Genomic DNA, 22,420 nt, shown 5'->3' with positions numbered 1-22,420 from the left:
TCTTGATATGTGTATCTGTGCATTAATTCTTTGTTGATTGGTAGAAGAAGAGCAAGTCTTAGAAAATAAGATTAGTAGAGAATTGAGAGAATCGAACCTCAAACACGTGAGCAATTAGAGTGTATACACTTCCAGTGAGGGTTCGATACACGAATCTTTGTTCCTGGCTTTCATGAGCTATTTTCTTTTGCAAGTCTATTTGTACTTCATTTTCTTGATTTGAATTAGTAAAATCCAGTTCATATTTGTTCTTGAAGGGTTTATTTACTTTTCACCAAGTAGGTAGAATCATTTTCTTTGCTGTAGTTGCACTCATATAGATAGGTAGCATTTCATACTTTCTACCATTCCTCTTCACTCTTATAGCCTCTCTTGAGCTTAGCATGAGGACATGCTAATGTTTAAGTGTGGGGAGATTTGATGCACCACTATTTCGTAGTACATCTTGTGCTTAATTGAGTGGATTTTATTCACTAATCTCACACTTATTCATTGAATTTTCATGTTTTACATTTTCCTTCCCGATTTTGTGCTATGATTGAAAACATGCTTCTTTAGTCTTAATTTAGCTAATTTTAATCCTCTCTCATTACCATTCGATGCCTTGATATTTATGTTAAGTGTTTTCAGAGATTACAAGGCAGGAATGGCGTAGAGGATTGAAAAGAAGCATGCAAAAGTAGAAGGAATACAAGAAGATGAAGGAACTGCAAAGCTGTCAGCCCTGACCTCTCCTCACTCAATCGATCATAACTTGAGCTACAGAGGTTCAAATGAAACGGTTTTAGTTGCATTAGAAAGCTAACGTCTGGGACTTCGCAACGATATATAATTTGCAATAGTTGAATGATAAACCACTATTTTATGGTTTATCTTGTGCTCAATTGAGTGGTTTTTATCAACTCTTTACCCACTTATTCATATGGTTTGCATGGTTTTACAATTCCTTCCTAATTTCGTGCTATGATTGAAAATATGCTTCTTTGGCTTTTATTTCCTTTTATTTAATCCTCTCTTATTACCATTAGATGCCTTGATATGTGTGTTAAGTGATTTCAGAGATTACAGCGCAGGAATGGCTTAGAGGATGGAAAGGAAGCACGCAAAAGTGGAAGGAATACAAGAAGTTGAAGGAACTGCGAAACTGTCAACCTAACCCTCTTGCACTAAAACGGCCATAACTTGAGCTACAGAGGTCCACATGATGCGGTTCTAGTTGCGTTGGAAAGCTAACATCCGGGGCTTCGCAACGATATATAATTTGCCATAGCTGCCTCGAAGTTAGGCGATACAGACGCGTGAATGACGCGTCCGCATTGCATCTGCGAATCTCAACCCACGCAAACGCGTGGACGACGCTTCCGCATCACTTTCCCGCGACCTGTACGTACTAGATTTCGAAATTAGCGATTTCTGGATTGTCTCTGACCCAGTTTTCAGCCCAGAGAACACAGATTAGAGGCTATAAAGTGGGGGAATGCATCCATTCATAATCAGGCTTTCATAATTCACAATTTTAGTTTTAGATGTAGTTTTTAGAGAGAGAGGTTCTCTCCTCTCTCTTAGGATTAGGATTAGGATTAGAATTTATTTTAGGATTATAATTTCTTTTCACTTCAGGCTTATTTCATCTTCATACCAGGTTCAATGTTCCTTTTATTTATTTCCTCAATTTAGTTTATGGGTTTCTATGTTCAACTCAACTTCTTTATTTGGCTACAACTGCCCATGTTATATTTAATATCTTTATTAATTCATGATTTTGAGGTATTTCAGATCTAAGATTCTTAAAGCTTTTTAAATTATTGGCTTTAATTGATTAACTGGAAGCTCTTGAGTTATCAACTATTCATGATTGATTGTTATTAACTGGAATTCCACTAACTCTAGTCTTCCCTTAGGATTTGGCTAGGACTTGGGAAATCTAACCAATTAGTTCACTTGACTTTCCCTTGCTTACGCAAAGGTTAACTAAGTGGGATTAACTTCCATTCTTATAGGAGTAACTAGGATAGGACTCCCGAATTTTCATATCTTGCCAAGAGTTTATTTTATAGTTAATTATTTATTTTATTTGTCATTTAAATTACTTGCTCCTCATTTTTAAAACCCCGATTTACAATCTTCATAACCAATAATAAGAATATACCTCCCTGCAATTCCTTGAGAAGACGACCTGAGGTTTAAATACTTCGGTTATCAATTTATTTAGTGGTTTGTTACTTGTGACAACCAAAACGTTTGTACGAAGGGATTTCTGTTGGTTCAGAATCTATACTTACAACGCGACTTTAAAAAATTCTTTACTAGCAAAAATCTCAACGTCAAAATGGCGCCGTTGCCGGGGAATTGCAAATGTGTGCCTTATTATTGGTTATTGTAAATATTTTTCTTTTACTTGTTTATTTGTTTTCTCTCTTCCCCCTTTAATTCTGATAATACTATGAATTCTCACCCCTCTCGCTTTGAGTTTGGTTCTAATTTTGTTGCAAGGAATGGAAGCTATAACAGGACTATGCATCAAGGTCTAAGCAATCAAAGATGGATGGAGCCAAGAGGATCTGATCACCCCTTTAGGAAACAACACCCTCCTAGATATCATGGACAGAGACCATTCTACAATGCATACCAAGCTGATAGATATGGTGGACCGCTTTGTAGCTTCCAACAAGCCCCACCCTGTGCTCAGAGACCATCCTTTCAACGCAACCTCAATCCACCATACTCACAAGCTCTTTTTCACCATTCACTACCACATGATCCTTATCCACCCCAACGTCAATCCAACTATTCCTAAGAACCACCACACCCCTATGCATCATGTCCATATCCATCAAGCCAAGAATCACAGGTTCGCCTCGAAGAATCAGTAAAACAATTTAATGCAACCCTTCATCAACTGGAGCAAGCAATAAATCAATTATCTTCCAGACATTCAGGCACTCAATAGACTCCCATGGCTTCATGTGGAGAATCTAATGAAGAACACAGCACGAAGAAGACACAAGAAGCTCCAGTGGACAGCATAGAGCACAACTTCGTACTGGAACAAGTAGAGGACGCTGTCATTGTAGAAGAAGAAGAGTTGGTTGAAGATTTAGGAGATGCCGAACCTCCGCATGATTCCAGAGTTGTGGAGAATCCCGTTGAAGACGTTACAATTAATGCTAAGGAGGATAGTGCACAACCCCCAAGGCAGGTATCTTATGAGGAACTAGACGGAATTACCCAAGACACATGTTTCCTTGATGATGATGATCACAAGTCAAGTCTTCTTAGTAATGAACTTGCATCCGCAAATGAATTCTTTGAGACAGAAGAATCTTCCCCAAGTGAATATGAAGATGATGCTGAGGTCGACTTCTCTCAACCTCCTATTTATGACTCAAGTGATGAGGAAGATATCAATGACTTTGATCAAGACATGGTTGAAGTTGAAGAAATTTGCAAAGAAGTGGAGGAATTCACAGAAGACCACAAGGGAGTAGAGCTTGCAGAGCCACTAGAAACACCTATCCCAAGGCCATTACCACCCAACATAGACTTCAAGTGGGTAAAATCCTTAGCTTTTATCTTTACTTTTCCACTTGAATATGGTTCACTTGAAACAGATGGCTCATACTCAGAGCTTAGAGCTCTTTGCGGCTTTAAGAGTAAAAGGAAAATGGCTCATACTCAGAGCTGGTGCACAAGGTTCAATAATGTTCCACGCTTCAACTTGAAGTGCACGGATTGGTATCATGTTCAATCAAATGGATCTCGAAAAACGTTTGGTCATCTTGGTGAGAATACAATTTCTGAGCCACCCGAATGGAAGAATAGAGATCAAGCCAAAGATGGGTGTAGAAGAAAAGTTTGGGATCCTAGAGTTTGTTCTGACATTCAACAACCCGTCGAGCCTGGAAACCTGTTTGAAATTGCTCAACGGTTTTAAGTGCCTTATTTGGGACCCTGGAGGCTGTTGGAATTTCAAACATTGGTGGGGATTCCTAGATCAGTACAAGCATAAGCCACCATAACAGGGAGCTCACCAAATGTCTAACTTAAGGACTTTAACTAAAAGTGCTAGGTGGGAGACAACCCACCATGGTATGATCGTTCTTTTTTCTGTTTTTATTATTAGTCTGTTTTATTCATTTTTGAATTTTGTTTGAACCTGAATTTGTGCATAACATTCACTGCATTCTGCATAAAAAAACCGCACGCGACGCGACAGCGTCGCTGACGCGTCCGCATCGCATGTGAATTAGGGAGAAAAGAAAAGTGAACAGAGAGTCACGCGAGAGCGTGGCTTTGGCACAAATTGATCCACACGACCGCGTTGCTGACGCGTCCACGTCATGTGGGAAAAATGCCTCCCACGCGTCCGCGTCACCCACTTGAACGCGTGCCCTGTAAATCGACGTAAAAAGGGTGTATGGCCGAAAGTTGAGCTGGATCGTGGCTGGACTCATGCTAGAAGCACATGCCTTACTACGCGGACGCATGGCTGACACGTTCGCGTCAGATCCCTATAATGGCCACTCACGCAATCGCGTCGACCACGCGACCGCGTCACCCTGGAATTTGTCAATAATGAATTTTGAACAGAGAGTTGTGCGAACGTGAGGCTACCCTCGCGCCAATAGCACAAAATGCGTCACGCGTCCGCGTGACCGACGCGACCGTGTTGATTAATTTAAGCGCAAGTCGCGCGACCGTGTTCCCCACGCGTCCGCGTCGCTTGCGCCGCACAGCTTATCTAAATCAGCCAAATATCTCATCTTTTCTTCCCCAAATCTAAATCTTTTCTTTCCCTTCTTATTTCTTTCTTTCTTACTTTCTTTTTCTTTTAATTGGTGTTGGAAATTTATTTGGATCATTATTTTCTATATTTTGCTTGTGGATTGTTAAGAAATTGTTTAACAATTATATATTATTTTCTTTTCTAGGGTTGCTTGCATGTTCAATTTAATACTTTCCATACCTTATTTACCATGCATGCTATGTGGTTGTGAAAAAGCCCGTATGGCATTATGCACTATTTTTAGATTTCTTTTATTCTACTACTCTAAATGCGTGCTTTTCACAAAACCCTTTTCATATTTTATTAATTAAATATAATTGTTACTACAAGCATATTGTTAGTTTGGAAGAGTTGGTAATCTAACTTGGACATTGAATGCTTGATCTATGCTACTCATGCCTTCGCTAGCATGCCAATAAACATCTTGCATTTAACTGTCATCACATGCACTTGCTATATTTTCATTGATGACTTTTCACATGTAGTCATGACCATGTGTTAACGTCATTCTTCTTTACTGTGCATTGATTACCACCTTTCCCGCTCTCTTCCTTACTGGATCCCTTTACTTGTTACTTTCTTTTTCCCTTTTTAGGATGGCCACCACGAAGGGTACAGAGAAAGCTACTCCCAAACCACCGGCAAAGAAAGGAACAAAGAGAGCACCAGCTGAGGAACAACAACCCCCGTCCACTTGTACATCTTAGCATGCACCGAGGACGGTGCAATCTTTAAGTGTGGGGAGGTCGATACCGATCTCCATGGGTTAGTTATTCTCTTCTCAATACTAATATTCTATTTTCTTTGTTTGTTCATTGCTGCATTTGCATATTTGATTGCATGTTTGTTTGATTTTATGCATTTAGTTAGTACTTGGTTGAAGTAATATTTTCTTTTTCAAGAAATTTTTATAGTATTTCACTAATTTAAATTGAAAAATTTGTGTTAAACTTGTTTGGAAGTTGTATTTGGAACATAGTTAAAAGCTAGAACGCACAACCTGTGAGACTTTGAGCTTATTTACATGGTTACATTGTTTAACCATAAATATTTTATTCTTGTGTGTTTTCTTCTCTATGATTGCAATCTTTACTTTGTTTCATTCTATATGTCCATTATTTAGTGTATTTACATGCTTGCATATGATTGAGGCCATTATTTGTTTTAGCTCACTTATCCCAAATAAGCTTACCCTTTAAATTACCTTTGTTATAATTAGTCACTTTGAACTTTTTAATCCCCTTCTGTTCTATAACCACATTACTAGCCTTAAGCAGAAAAACAAATTAAATATCCCAATTGAATCTTTGGTTAGCTTAAGATAAAGATTGTGTATCAACTAAATATGGGGAAACTGTGGGAACATGGGTTGATAAGGGAATGTATCATGTTTCTAATATTGGGAATTTGGGAACCTACTCATGAAAAACCAAAATAGAGAAATAATAATAAAAAAAATTCATGTGCATTGACAATGTTATGTTTATTGTTATGATTAAAAAAAAATTCAATAAATAAGGGGACAAAATTACCCCAATGTTAAGCTTTAATAGAAAGATCAATGCACATGTGATAAAAGTAAAGAAATATCAAAAGTTTGGTATATGAGTATGTGATACAAAAGTGGAAATTATGGGTAGCTAGGCGTGATTTAAGAAGTTATATAGAGTGTGTGTGTGTTTATGTGAGAGCTTATGTTAGTCAAGGATTCAATTTATAGCTCACTTAGCCATACATATATCCTCACCCTTGCCTTGGCCCCATTACAACCTTGAAAATACCTCATGATGTTTGCATTGGTACATTAAATACTTGTTGATTGGTTAGATGAAGAACAAAGTTTAGAAAGCATGACTAGGGAAGCGTAGAGTGATTACCCTATACACTAGAGAGACTAGAGTGATATACACTACCAGTGAGGGTTCAGTGCTTGATTCTATGTTCCCTGCTTTCATGAGCTATCTTCTACAAGTTTACTTGTCTTTCATTGTATAATTTGAATTAGTGGAATTGATTCATATTTATCTTGAAGAACTTGCTTACTTTTAACCAAGTAGATAGAAACATTTTTGCATTCATATAGATAGGTTGCATTTCATACATTTTACCATTCCTCTTCATTCCTTTATAGCTTCTCTTGAGCTTAGCATGAGGACATGCTAATATTTAAGTGCGGAGAGGTTGATAAACCACTATTTTATGGTTTATCTTGTGCTCAATTGAGTGGTTTTTATCAACTCTTTACCCACTTATTCATATGATTTGCATGGTTTTACAATTCCTTCCTGATTTCGTGCTATGATTGAAAATATGCTTCTTTGGCTTTTATTTCTTTTTATTTAATCCTCTCTTATTACCATTAGATGCCTTGATATGTGTGTTAAGTGATTTCAGAGATTACAGGGCAGGAATGGCTTAGAGGATGGAAAGGAAGCACGCAAAAATGGAAGGAATACAAGAAGTTGAAGGAACTGCCAAGCTGTCAACCTGACCCTCTTGCACTAAAACCACCATAACTTGAGCTACAAAGATCCAAATGATGCGGTTCTAGTTGCGTTGGAAAGATAACATCCGGGGCTTCGCAACGATATATAATCTGCCATAGCTGCCCCAAAGTTAGGTGACATAGATGCGTGAATGACGCGTCCGCGTCGCATCTGTGAATCTCAACCCACGTAAACGCGTGGACGACGCTTCCACGTCACTTTCCTGCGACCTGTACGTACTAGATTTCAAAATTAGCAATTTCTGGGTTGTTTCTGACCCAGTTTTTGGCCCAGAGAATACAAATTAGAGGCTATAAAGTGGGGGAATACATCCATTCATAATCAGGCTTTCATAATTCACAATTTTAGTTTTAGATGTAGTTTTTAGAAAGAGATGTTCTCTCCTCTCTCTTAGGATTAGGATTAGGATTAGAATTTATTTTAGGATTAGGATTTCTTTTCACTTCAGGATGATTTCATCTTCATACCAGGTTCAATGTTCCTTTTATTTATTTCCTCAATTTAGTTTATGGATTTATATGTTCAACTCGACTTCTTTATTTGGCTACAACTGCCCATGTTACATTTAATATCTTTATTAATTCATGATTTTGAGGTATTTCAGATCTAAGATTCTTATTTAGCTTTTTATATTATTGGCTTTAATTGATTAACTGGAAGTGCTTGAGTTATAAACTATTCATGATTGATTGTTATGTCGGCTAATTACCTGGAATTCCACTAACTCTAGTCTTCCCTTAGGATTTGGCTAGGACTTGGGAAATCTAACCAATTAGTTCACTTGAATTTTCCTTGCTTACGCAAAGGTTAACTAAGTGGGATTAACTTCCATTCTTATAGGAGTAACTAGGATAGTACTCCCGAATTTTCATATCTTGCCAAGAGTTTATTTTATAGTTAATTATTTATTTTATTTGTCATTTAAATTACTTGCTCCTCATTTTTAAAACCCCGATTTACAATCTTCATAACCAATAATAAGAATATACCTCCCTGAAATTCCTTGAGAAGATGACCCGAGGTTTAAATACTTCAGTTATCAATTTATTTAGGGGTTTGTTACTTGTGACAACCAAAACGTTTGTACGAAGGGATTTCCGTTGGTTCAAAATCTATACTTACAACGTGACTTTATAAAATTCTTTACTAGCAAAAATCCCAACGTCATTGACTTGGCGTTTAAGGATGCGCACGTGCAAAGCATGCACACGCACACATTGGCCAAAAGTCCATCGGCGCGCACGTACACCTGGCGCGTACGTGCGACGTGCGTGACTTACTGCAACTGCCAAAATCACTGGGTGCGATTTCTAGGCTATTATTGACCCAGTTTTTGACCCAGAAAACACAGATTAGAGGCTACAGAGTGGGGGAATCAATCCATTAAAACATACAACATTCCATAATTCATAATATTTAGGTTTTAGATCTAGTTCGAGAGAGAGAGAGAGAGAGAGAGAGAGAGAGAGAGAGGCTCTCTACTCTCTCTTAGGTTTTAGGATTAGGATTTCTTCTTCTTCTCAATTCCAGGTTCAATGTTCTTTTAATTTAGTTTCTCTTTTATTTGTTTTTGAACTCCATGTTAGATTTGATTTCTTTATTTAATGCAATTTGAGGTATTACATATTTATGATTTTAATTTAGCCTTTTACATTCTTAGCTTGTGTTGAGTAATTGGAGACACTTGAGTTATCAAACTCCTTGTTGGTTGAAAATTGGAATTCTTTGCTGATTGATTTGAATTCCCATAACTCTAGTCTTTTCTTAGGAATTGACTAGGACTTGAGGAATCAAATTGATTTATCCACTTAATATACCTTCATAGTTAGAGGTTGACCAAGTGGGAGCAAAAGCCAATTCTCATCACAATTGATAAGGATAACTAGGATAGGATGTCCAGTTCTTATACCTTGCAAGGGTTTTCATGATAACTAGTTTACTTCTTTGTCATTTACATTCCTTGTTCAAACCCTTCAAAAACCCAAAAAGATACTTTTCTCATAACTAATTATAAGCACACTTCCCTGGAATTCCTTAAGAGACGACCCGAGGTTTAAATACTTCGGTTATTAATTTTTATTGGGTTTGCTTTAGTGACAAATAAGTTTTTGTACGAAAGGATTCTTGCTGGTTTAGAAGCTATACTTACAACGTGATTACTTTTGTGAAATTCTTTACTAGCAAAAATCCGTTCATCATTCACCTACCTCTACTCCTTTAATTTCATACTATCTTTATTTAATATTAAATCTTTGCGAATACGAACTGAAACTTTTAATTAAGAAAACGAAGATTCTTTATTTTTAACCACTAAAGCGCAAAGGTATATATATTCACATAGCATTAAATACATAGACATATTTCAAGATTCTCAAAAACTAATCTTACCCCTCTAAAAACTAAAAAAAAAAAAATAATAAACGGCGAGGGAAAAGTAAATTCTAACAACTCAACTCGTGAACATAATCTTCTATGCTCCTGTAGCTCTGCACTAAACCTTCACACCTGTAGCTGAAAGGGGTAGAAATAGGGGGTAAGAACCTGGTTAAAATTTGAATTCTTGATTAACCTAAACTTTCCACATAACCTAAGACAATCCATGAAATCAAAATACAAAAATCTAACTACCCATTGACTATCCTTTGCCACATATTCATGCATCCCAAATTTGAGTACAAAACATATGCATTGCCAACACCACTTACTTTGGAGCATTTTTGTCCCCTTTTATTGCTTTTTTTTTTGTTTTTCTTCTTTTTATTTATTTATTTTTATTTTTTTCTTTTTATTCTTTTTTATATATGTGGTGGATTATATATATACGAGAGATCAATGCATATGATTAAGGTATTAAATACATGAACATGTGCTCAACTATATTTTTCACATTTTTACAAAAATATACAATACCCAATTTCCAAATTAAATGTTCCTAAACCCAATTTCCCCTCGCATAAATCATGCACTCTCTCACTAGTCTAAGCTAACTAAGGATTCAAATTAAGGTCATTCATTATTTTTCGCCTAGAGTTAATGATGTGCTAAAGTAAAGAACAAATAGTGGTCAAATAGGCTCAACATTGGTTTGCAAACATTAATGAAAAGGTTAAGGCCATATCGGTATGTAAGTGATGAGCGGATATTTTATACGCTTTTTGGCATCATTTTCATATAGTTTTCAGCATGTTTTGTTTAAGTTTTATTATGTTTTCATAGGTTTTAGTGTAAAATTCAAATTTTTGGATTCTACTACGAGTTTGTGTGTTTTTGTGCAATTTCAGGTATTTTCTGACTGAAATTGAGGAGTTGGAGCAAAAGTACGATTCAGAGGCAGAGAAAGCATTGCAGATACTGTCAGGATCTGACCTCCTTCACTCGAAAGAGCTTTTCTAGTGCTACAGAAGCTCCAATGGAGCGTTCTCAATGGCTATGGAATGCTAACATCCAGAGCTTATAATAGTCCATACTTTGCTTCAGAATTGAAGGCCCAAAACTGGTGTTCAATGCCAGCCATCTGCCCTATTCTGGTGTCCAACGCCCAAGGAAGGAGTGACCAGTGTCCAAATGCCCAAGAAGGTGTCCCTAGTCACCGTTCAATGCCCTAGAGCCCTCCTAGCACCTGGCTTACTCTCAAGTGGCTCCAGAAGTGGATTTTCGCACTAAAAGACTATTTTACCCTTCTTATGTAATCCTTAGTCATTAGTTTAGTATTTAAAGGAGAAGATCACTCTTTGTTAACAACTTTTGACACTTTACACATTTTTCATTGTATTTTCTATCAGTATGAGTCTCTAAATCTCCTAGGTTAAAGCTAGGAGCTCTGCTGAGTTTTATGAATTAATAAAAGTGCTACTGTTCTATCTCAATTCTTGTTGAGTCTCTATTCTAAGATGTATCTTCATTCTTCATCATTATGAATGCGTTGAACTGGCACAAGGTTATCTCATTCTACATGGGTTCAGAGTGAGTCTTTCATTGGACAATGATGAACCACTAACTTGTTTATACATCTCTTTGACGGCTAATCCGCGACTTCATTGGGGACTTCTCGAGACAACAGTTCAGCCGAGGTATGGAGAGATTAGAGTCTTTGTGGTAGAGGCTAGAACCAAAGGCGCAACGTTATCTTATCCGGAAGATTCGACGTTGTCTGTGCGTTTTGAGTAGGATCATCAAGGGGAATGAACTGTAGGAGCTTCACCCTCAATCAAACTGGATCCGCACTAACCCTGGGGTTCAGCACTGAAGGAGAATCGGTGACCTCTCATGAAAGGAGTTGATCACATATAGCTTGTCATAGAAAAAGTCATTCACAGTTAGAGTAGACAGTAAGACTGAATTGATCCAGAAGAGCAAAGCATCCCTAAAACCTTAACCATCTTCTTGTCATTGCATTCACCATCAACTAAGTAACGTTATCTTTATTTTACTTTTATGCGTTTTAAACAACCAACTAACTTTTCTATCCGCTTGACTAAGATCTACAAGATAACCGTAGCTTGCTTCAAATCACAATCCTCGTGGGATCGACCCTGAATCACTCAGGTATTACTTGGACGACCTAGTGCACTTGCTGGTTCAGTTGTGCGAAGTGTAATTTCACGCACCATGTTTTTGGCGCTGTTGCTGGGGATTGTTCGAGTTTGGACAACTAACGGATTATCTTGTTGCTTAGATTAGGTATTGTCTTTAATTTTTAAGTCTTTTATTTTCTTCTTCTTTTTCAAAAAAAAATCAAATTGTAAAAAATCAAAACTTTTTCAAAAACCTTTTCTTTTCTTTATTAATCTTGATCTTTGTTTGAGTCTTTGTTCTTGTTCTTGTTTGAGTCTTTTTCAAATTTCTTGAGTCTTTTTTCTATAAATTTTCAAAAATAGTGTCTTTTGTTTGAATCTTGTGTCAATCTTTAAGTTTGGTGTCTTCTTGTGTCTTTTCTTTTAAAATTTTCAAAATTGGTATCTTTAGCTTTCAAAATTTTTTAGTTTGGTGTCTTTTTGTATGTTCTTATTTTCTTTTAAATCTTTGAGTTTTTTTCTTAGTGTTCTTTTTAATCTTCAAAGTGTTTTTATTTTTCTTCTTGTTTTGATCTTAAAAATTTTATGTTTGGCGTCTCTTTGTGTTTTTCTTTGCACTTTTTGAATTCTAGGTACTTAGATCTAAAAATTTTAAGTTTGATGTCTTTTGTTTTTTTTCTCTTTATTTATTAAATTCAAAAATAAAAAATTAAGTATCTTTTCTTATCTTGCATTAATTTTTTCGAAAATCTTGCACATTTAAATTCAAAATTTTTAAATTAGGTGTTTTCTTGTTAGTCAAGTCAAGATTTAAATTTTAAAATCATATCTTTTAAAATCTTTTAAAATCTTTTCTTTTAAAATTTGATTCTTAACTACCTTATCTCCCTTTTAAAATTTAAATTTCAAATCTTTTTTTAAAAAAAACCAAAAACTTAACTTTTTTTATTTTGATTTCAAATCTTTTTCATTTAAAACTTATCTGTTCTTAACTTCCTTATCTTATCTTTTTTACCTAACTTATCTTCTTTTAACTTTTAATTTTAAAATCTTTTTCAAGTCTTTTTTAAAATTGATGAGCGGATAATTTATACGTTTTTTGGCATTGTTTTTAGGTAGTTTTTAATAAGTTCAAGCTACTTTTAGGGATGTTTTCATTAGTTTTTATGCTAAATTTACATTTCTGGACTTTACTATGAGTTTGTGTGTTTTCCTGTGATTTCAGATATTTTCTGGCTGAAATTGAGGGACCTGAGCAAAACTCTGATAAAAGGCTGACAAAGGACTGCTGATGCTGTTGGAATCTGACCTCCTTGCACTCGAAATAGATTTTCTGGAGCTACAGAACTCCAAATGGCGCACTCTCAATGGCGTTGGAAAATAGATATCCAGAGCTTTCCAGCAATATATAATAGTCCATACTTTATTCTGGAATTGACGACGTAAACTGGCGCTCAACGCTAGTTCCATGCTGCATTCTGGAGTCAAACGTCAGAAACACGTCACGAACCAGAGTTGAATGCCCAAAACACGTTACAACTTGGCGTTCAATTCCAAGATAAGCCTCAGCTCGTGTAACATTCAAACTCAGCCCAAACATACACCAAGTGGGCCCCAGAAGTGGATTTATGCATCAATTACTTACTTCTGTAAACCCTAGCAGCTATTTTATTATAAATAGGACTTTTTACTAGTGTATTAGACATCTTTGAACATTTAGTTCTTAGACCTTGGGGGCTGACCTCTCGGCCATGCCTGAACCTTCATCACTTATGTATTTTCAATGGTGGAGTTTCTACACACCATAGATTAAGGGTGTGGAGCTCTGCTGTACCTCAAGTTTTAATGCAATTACTATTATTTTCTATTCAATTCGATTTATTCCTGTTCTAAGATACCATTCGTACTTCAACCTGATGGATGTGATGATCCGTGACACTCATCATCATCCATCCGTATGAACGCGTGCCTGACAACCACTTTCGTTCTACAAGCGAAAGCTAGAGTGCATATCTCTTGGATTCCTTAATCAGAATCTTCGTGGTATAAGCTAGAATTGATGGCTGCATTCATGAGAATCCGGAAAGTCTAAACCTTGTCTGTGGTATTCCGAGTAAGATTCTGGGATTGAATGACTGTGACGAGCTTCAAACTCGCAATTGCTGGGCGTGATGACAAACGCAAAAGAATCAAGGGATTCTATTCTAACATGATCGAGAACCAACAGATGATTAGCCGTGCCGTGACAGAGCATTTGGACCTTTTTCACTGAGAGGATGGGTTGTAGCCATTGACAACGGTGATGCCCTACATACAGCTTGCCATGGAAAGGAGTAAGAAGGATTGGATGGATCCAGTAGGAAAGCAGAGATTTAAAAGGAATACAGCATCTCTATACACTTATCTGAAATTCCTACCAATGAAATTACATAAGTATTTCTATCCTTTATTAATAAATTAATTATCTCTTTATATTTTCGAAAACCCAATAATCAATTATTATCCGCCTGACTGAGATTTACAAGATGACCATAGCTTGCTTCATACCAACAATCTCTGTGGGATCGACCCTTACTCACGTAATGTATTACTTGGACGACCCAGTACACTTGTTGGTTAGTTGTGCGGAGTTGTGACAAAGTGAGATTCACGTTTGAGAGCACCAAGTCTTTGGAGCCATTGTTGATGATCACAATTTCGTCCACCAAAAATCTTATCTTATATTAATTCAAATTCAAATTCAATTTCCAAAATTTAAATTTTAAAATTCAAAATTCAACTTTTAAAATTCAAAATTCAAATTTCAAATTTCAAATTTAAATATTTTTAAAATCTTATCTTAATTTCAAATCTTTCTTAATTATTTACTTATTTTCTCTTTCTTCTTTTTCAAAACTTCCTAACTATTTCCTCTCCTATTTTCAAAAATCCTTCTTCTATTTCTCTCTCATCTTTTTTGAAAATCATGAATTGATTTTCAATCCTTTTTAGTTAATTAGCCTTGAATTTTCGAATTAAATTAATAAATAAAATAAACACAAAAATATTTTAATTATAATTTACATCTTTATCCCTAATTCTTCTACTTCTCCTACCTTTCTTCATCATGAATCCAAATGGCAGTGAAGAGTTCAGAAGATCTCTGGGGTCCTATACAACCCCCATTGCTGACTTCTGTGGCAGAAGTATTTGCATACCCCCCATCAGAGCAAGTAACTTTGAGCTAAACCCTTAACTCGTTACTCTGGTGAAGCAGAACTGCCAGTACTCTGGACTTCCACAAGAAGAACCTACCGAGTTCCTTACAGATTTCTTACAGATTACTGACACAGTACACTATGAGGAAGTAGACCAAGATGTCTATAGACTATTGCTCTTCCCTTTTGCTGTAAAGGACCAAACAAAGATGTGGTTGGATAACCAGCCCAAATCTAGCTTGAAAATATGGAAACAGCTAGTAGACAAATTTTGAAATCAATTCTTCCCTCGAAGAAAGCTGACTCAGCTAAGGTTGGACATCCAAGGTTTCAAACAAGAGAATAATGAATCTCTTCATGATGCTTGGGGGAGCTATAAAAGGATGCTAAGAAAATATCCCACTGAAATGTTTTCAGAATGGGTACAGCTAGACATCTTTTACTATGTACTTTCAGACATGGCTAAAATGTCTCTGGACCACTCTGCTGGTGGTTCCATACATATGAGAAAGACCATTGAAGAGGCTCACGAGCTTATTGAGATAGCTGCCACTAATCAGCATATGTACTCAACTGTTGACACTTCTATGAAAGGAGAGGTTAAGGCAATATCTGCTAAACCTAATCTTCTAGAACAGGATGGCACATTGACTCAGCAACTATACGCCCTTGTCCAGCAACTAATGGAATTGCAAGAGGCTTTGCAAGAAACTCAAGCTTCTAACAGGAATGTAGAAGCCCAGCTGAGTCAAAAAAGGCAGTAGTTATCTAAGCATATAACAGAGGAATGCCAGGTTATTCAACTGAGAAGTGGGAAATGCTTAGACATCCAACCTCAGTACAATAAGAGATAAAAGGAAGAAAAGCTAACAGAGGAACAATAGACTGCTGACCAAGACATCTTTGAGGGCGTTGAACGCCTAAAGAGGAATGTCATTGGCGTTCAATGCCAAGAAGGGGTATTCATCCTTGGAGTTGAACGCCCAAATGGGGGCAACAACCTTGGCGTTGAATGCCCAAAAGGGAATAATGTCCCTGGCGTTGAACGCCAGGAAGGGATAGCAACAAGGGCATTGAACGCCCAAGCAAGGGTGGTCAGTCACATACTGATAACAACCCTCCTAAGCAAGCTAGTAACCCCCTTCCCAATACACAAGACACTCGGCCTCCATCAACCAAGATTGATGAGTATAAGGCCAAGATGTCATTCCCTCAGAAACTCTGTCAAGTGCAAAAAAATAAGCAGTTCACCCACTTTGAGGATTATCTCAGAACATTAAAGATCAAGATCCCTTTTGCAGAGGCTCTTGAAACAGATACCTTCTTATGCTAAGTTCATGAAGGACATCTTAAGTCATAAGAAGGATTGGAGAGAGGCAAAAATAGACTGAAGAATACAGTGCAGTCATTCAAAATAGCTTACCAGAGAAACTTATGGATCCTGGGAGCTTTATCATACCATGCACTCTAGGGAATGCTTGCACAAGGACAGCCCTATATGATCTTGGAGCAAAGATCAACCTAATACCTGCTTCATTAATAAAGAAGTTCTGCTTGACCCATGAAGTCAAACCAACCCGCATATGCCTTCAACTTGCTGATGGTTCTGTTAAGTTCCCATCAGGCGTAGTTAAAGATATGATTGTTAGGGTTGGACCCTTTACTTTTCACACTGACTTTGTGGTGTTGGATATGGATGGACACAAAAGTGCATCTCTTATCCAAGTAAGACCCTTCCTAGCTACAGGAAGAACCCTCATTGATGTTCAGAAAGGGAATGTAACCCTGAGAGTTAATGAGGATGAATATGTGCTAAATGTTGTCAAAGCCATGAACCATTCAGAGACTCCAGAGAAGTGCATAAGCATTGACATCATCGACTCCCTAGTGAAAGAAGTGAACATGGTTACAAGACTTGAGGAAGAGCTGGATGACATCTTCTATGATGCCCAGCTTGAGTTAGAGGTAGCAGACGAAATACAGGAGACTTTAAGTGCTCCTAAGGAAGATGATAAGCCTCCAAAGCTCGAGCTCAAGCCATTACCATCCTCCCTGAAATATGAATTTCTGGGAGATGGAGATACTTATCCTGTAATTATAAGCTCTACATTAGAGCCACAGGAAGAAGAAACACTAATCCAAGTGCTAAAGTCACACAAGACAGCTCTTGGGTGGACAATAAGTGACTTAAAGGGCATTAGCCCAACCCGATGCATGCACAGGATCTTGCTGGAGGATGATGCCAAACCAATGGGACAACCACAAAAGTGACTGAATCCAGCTATGAAGGAAGTAGTGCAGAAGGAAGTCACTAAGCTCTGGAAGGTTGGGATTATTTATCCCATCTTTGACAGCTCCTGGGTGAGCCCTGTCCAAGTTGTTCCCAAAAAGGGAGACATGATAGTGGTTCATAATGAAAAGAATGAACTGATTCCTACAAGGACACTTACAGGGTAGCGTATGTGCATCGACTATAGAAGGCTCAATAACGCCACCAGAAAGGATCATTTTCCTTTACCATTTATTGATCAAATGCTAGAGAGACTAGCAGGACATACTTTTTATTACTTTCTGGATGGATATTCTGGGTACAATCAAATAGCAGTGGATCCACATGATCAAGAGAAGACAGCATTCACATGCTTATATGGCGTGTTGCCTATAGGAAAATGCCATTTGTCTTGTGCAATGCACCTACCACCTTCCAGAGATGTATGCACTCCATCTTCTCTGATATGGTGGAAAAGTTTCTTGAAGTATTCATGGATGATTTCTCTATCTTTGGATACTCGTTTGACTCCTGCCTTAACCATTTGGCTCTAGTTCTGAAGAGACGCCAATAGACAAACCTAGTTTTGAACTGGGAAAAATGCCACTTCATGGTGACTGAATACATTGTTCTTGGGCACCAAATTTCAAACAAGGGAATAGAAGTAGATCAAGCTAAGGTGGAGGTAATTGAGCGATTACCACCACCTACTAATGTCAAGGCAATCAGAAGTTTCCTAGGACATGTAGGATTTTACAGGAGGTTCATAAAGGATTTTTTGAGAATTGCAAAATTTCTGTGTAACTTCTTGCCCACTGACGTTCCATTTGTCTTTGACCAAGAATGCCTGCATGCCTCTGAGACCCTGAAAGCCAAGCTTGTCATTGCACCAGTCCTGCACCCAATTAGGACTTACCATTCAAACTGATGTGTGATGCCAGTGATCATGCCATTGGTGCAGTTCTTGGGCAGAGACATGACAAACTTCTGCATGTCATTTATTATGCTAGCTGTGTTCTAAATGATGCACAGAAAAACTATACCACCACAGAAAATGAATTACTTGCAGTGGTCTATGCCATTGACAAGTTCAGATCCTATTTGGTAAGATCTAAGGTAATTATTTATACTGACCATGATGCTCTAAAATATCTACTCACTAAGAAGGATTTTAAGCGTAGGCTCATAAGATGGGTATTACTTCTGCAAGAGTTTGATATAAAAATTAGAGATAGAAAGGAGACAGAAAATAAAGTGGCTGACCACTTGTCTCGGATTGAACCAGTAGCGGGGACTTCTCCTCCCTCCACTGACATATCCAAAACCTTTCCAGATGAGCAACTTTTTGCCATCCGAACAGCACCTAGGTTTGTAGGCATTGCAAATTACAAGGCTATAAGATTCATTCCCAAGGAGTACAACAGGCAGCAAGCCCGATAATTCATGCATGATGCAGCGTACTACTTGTGGGATGAATCATATCTCTTTAAGAGATGCTCGGATGGAATAATCTGATGCTGTGTATCTGAAGAAGAGGCATAGAGAATCCTATGGCATTGCCATGGCTCAGACTATGGAGGACACTTTGGAAGTGAGCGAACCGCTACAAAGGTTATCCAAAGTGGCTTCTGCTAGCCCACACTCTTTAAGGACTCTAGAGAGTTTGTCCATAACTGTGACAGTTGCCAAAGGGCTGGCAATCTCCCTCATGGTTACGACATGCCTCAGCAAGGGATCCTGGAGTTTGAGTTGTTTGATCTGTGGGTGACGTTAGGATTTTTGCTAGTAAAAAATTTTATAAAAATAGTCACGTTGTAGATATAGTTTCTAAACCAACAAAAATCCTTTCGTGCAAATGTTTTGGTTGTCACAAGTAACAAACCCCTAAATAAATTGATAACCGAAGTATTTAAACCTCGGGTCGTCTTCTCAAGGAATTGCAGGGAGGTATGTTCTTATTATTGGCTATGAAAAAGGTAAAATTGGGGTTTTGAGAATGAGGAATAAATATGGCAAATAATTTAAATGACAATTAAAATAAATAAATACTGTAAAGCAAACCCTTTGGCAGAGTAGGAGAAATTGGAAGTCCAGACTTAGTCATTCTTATCAATAATAATGAAAGTTGAATCTTAATTCCACTTAGTCAACCTTTGCTAAAGCAAAGGAAAGTCAAGGGATTAATTAGTTGACCTTCGAATCCTATTTATTTCCTAAGAAAAGGTTGGGATTATTGAAGTTCAGTTCAATTAGCAAAGATTACAGTTATCAATTATGTTGAGCTAAAATAACTCCTGAGTTACTGATTTCTCAACCAAGACCAAAAGGAAATGAAATTAAATCTGCTGGAATAAAAATTGTCTTCAGATTGGGAATAATCAATGGCATAAATAAAGAAAGCAATATTAAACTGAAATACCTCAAATAGCATTAAATAAGAAAATCATAACATGAATGTAGCATAAGCCAAATAGGCAACATAACTAATACAAGCAAGCATTAATGGTATCTGAAAATAAGAGATAATTATAAAGTAAAAGAACATTGAACCTGGGATCGAGAGTTACTCCTAAAACTAAGAGAAGTCCTAAATCCTAAATCCTAAAGAGAGAGAGGAGAGAACCTCTCTCAAAACTATATCTAAATCATGGAAAGTGACTAAAAATGCGAGTTTACTGAATGGATGCATTCCCACACCTCATAACCTCTGATCTATGCCTTCTGGACTTGGATTTAGGCCAAAAAGGGCTTCAGAATCCGCTATGAGCGTTTTCTGCAATTTTTGGTGCGTGGCCTCTGTCATACATCCGTGTTGGTCACGCGGTCGCGTCGATTGGGGTTTTTTTGTCGCGCGGTCGCGTTAGTCATGCGGCCGCGTCGCTACTTCTTCGCTCTTGGCACGCGGTCGCAACGTCCATGCAGTCGCGTGGATGCCAGTTTCTCCAAAAACTCCGTTTTACGCTTTCCTTCCATTTTTGTATGTTCTCTTTTCCATCCTTTAAGTCATTCCTGCCTTAGAAGATCTGAAACTACTCAACACACTAATCATGGCATCGAATGGAAATAAAGGTAATTAAAATAATTAATTCTAAAGTATGGGAAACATGTTTTTCACATACATCACATAATAAGGAAGGGAAAGTAAAACCATGCAATTAATATGAATAAGTGGGTGAAGGATTGAATAAATCATTCAGATTAACCACAAAATATATCATAAAATATGAGTTTATCAACCTCCCCACACTTAAGTAATAGCATGTCCTCATGCTATGTCCAAGGTAAAAAGTAAGGTTTGAAGTGGTTGAATGCCATGCAATGCAATTCTAATCTAAATGCAATTAACTAAATGCATGATGCAATTCTAATTTTATTCACTCATATATAAAGCTTATATGTAGTTAAATCAATTCACATTCTCAAGGAATCATATATATATAGCCAACCTTAGATAATGATAAAGCACTTTTACAATTGAGATGGGAGAGAAAAATATTTTATAAACTTGCAAGACAATTAGTAATTTAAGCAGAGATATATGTTAATGAGTTAGTGAACCCTTAATGGATTTTGTGTGTACTCTCTAGTCACTCAGTGTTTATTGGGTTAATCACTCTATTCTTCTTTTTATCTTTACTTTCTATAACTTTGTTTTTCATCTAACCAATCAACAATTATAAAATATAGACATACCAAAAATCATGAGGTCTTTAATTAAGATTGTAATGGGGTCAAGGTAAAGGTAAGGGTATATGTATAAGGCTAAGTGAGCTAATAAGTGAATCCTTAATTAGTCTAAGATCTCACCTAACATACATAATTTCTAAAGTAAAGCTTCTTTACATATTTTCCCACATTTTTTCATTTTTTATGTCACATGCTCATATTTTGTTCTTATACCATGTGCATTTACTTTAATTTGCACTTTTTTTTAATGCGCATGGTAATTAATTATTTTAATTTTACATGAGCATGCTTTCCAAAATGTCTATATTCTTTTCAACTTTTCTACCTTTGTTTCTATCATCCATGTTCCCAAAAAGTTTTTCCACACTTAAACAATTACACTATTTCTATCTTAAGCTAACTAAGGATTCAACTTGGGATTTTTTAATTTGTTTTTCTGCTTAAAGTTAGTAATGTGGTTATAAAACAAAAGGGATTAAAAGGCTCAAGGGGATTAACAAGGGTGATGTAAAAGGTAGGCTTTATTTGGGATAAGTGAGTTAAAATCAAACAAGGCCTCAATCACTCTCTTGGTATGTACCTATATTCTATAATCGGACATATAGATTAAATTAAAGCAAAGAACACCAGAATAAAAAAGAAGGATGGAACACACAGGAATAAGATATTATGTTTTAAAAGTAACCATACAATTAAGCTCAAAACTCATAGGTTGTATGTTCTCATACTCATAAATCATATATCACTCATGTATGTCATGGAGGTTTAGTTAAAATTTCCCATTATTCTCAATGTAAAATATATTAGATGGCTAAAGTTTTAGTGTTCTTCCTTGATGAAATGTTGTTAACTTAACTACATGATGTAATACTTTATATACAAAGTGTGCGGATTGTTTTGATCTTGTTTAAATTTCCTAGTCTACTCCTTTTATTTTGATCAAATTAAACTATTATATGCCAAAAGGGTAAACTATACTAATTAATCCACCTACTCTATAGCTAATAAGTTAGAACTGCAAACTAAACTAAATGGCTAAAATATGAACTAAAGTGCAAAATGCAGAAATAGAGTAAAAATACATGAAAGTAGCAATGTATAAGTACTCAGAAATTAAAAATAAAATTAAAGAGAAAAATATAGAAAAATAGCCAAAATAAAAAAAAGAAGGGTCTGTAGTGGTTCACCAAAATAGTATGCCAGAGATGGCGACCTCCCCACACTTAAAATAAAGCATCGTCCTCGATGCACACTCAAGCTGGGTGTGAAGGGGTGTCATCACTGGTAGGGTGGATAACTGGAGTCTCTGTGGTGGTGGTCTGAGGATCTGTCTGCTACAGAGGAGGTGTTGACTGGATTGGGATCTCAGGATCTGCAGCCTCAATCTGATGTGGAACCTCTGCCTAGGGAGCAGCTTGCTCTGTGCCTGCCTGCGGATGGGTCTCCTCCTAGGAATGAGT

The sequence above is a fragment of the Arachis stenosperma genome, chromosome 3, assembly GCF_014773155.1.
Source record: "Arachis stenosperma cultivar V10309 chromosome 3, arast.V10309.gnm1.PFL2, whole genome shotgun sequence".
Classification (NCBI taxonomy): Eukaryota; Viridiplantae; Streptophyta; class Magnoliopsida; order Fabales; family Fabaceae; genus Arachis; species Arachis stenosperma.
This window is presented reverse-complemented; position numbering follows the sequence as displayed.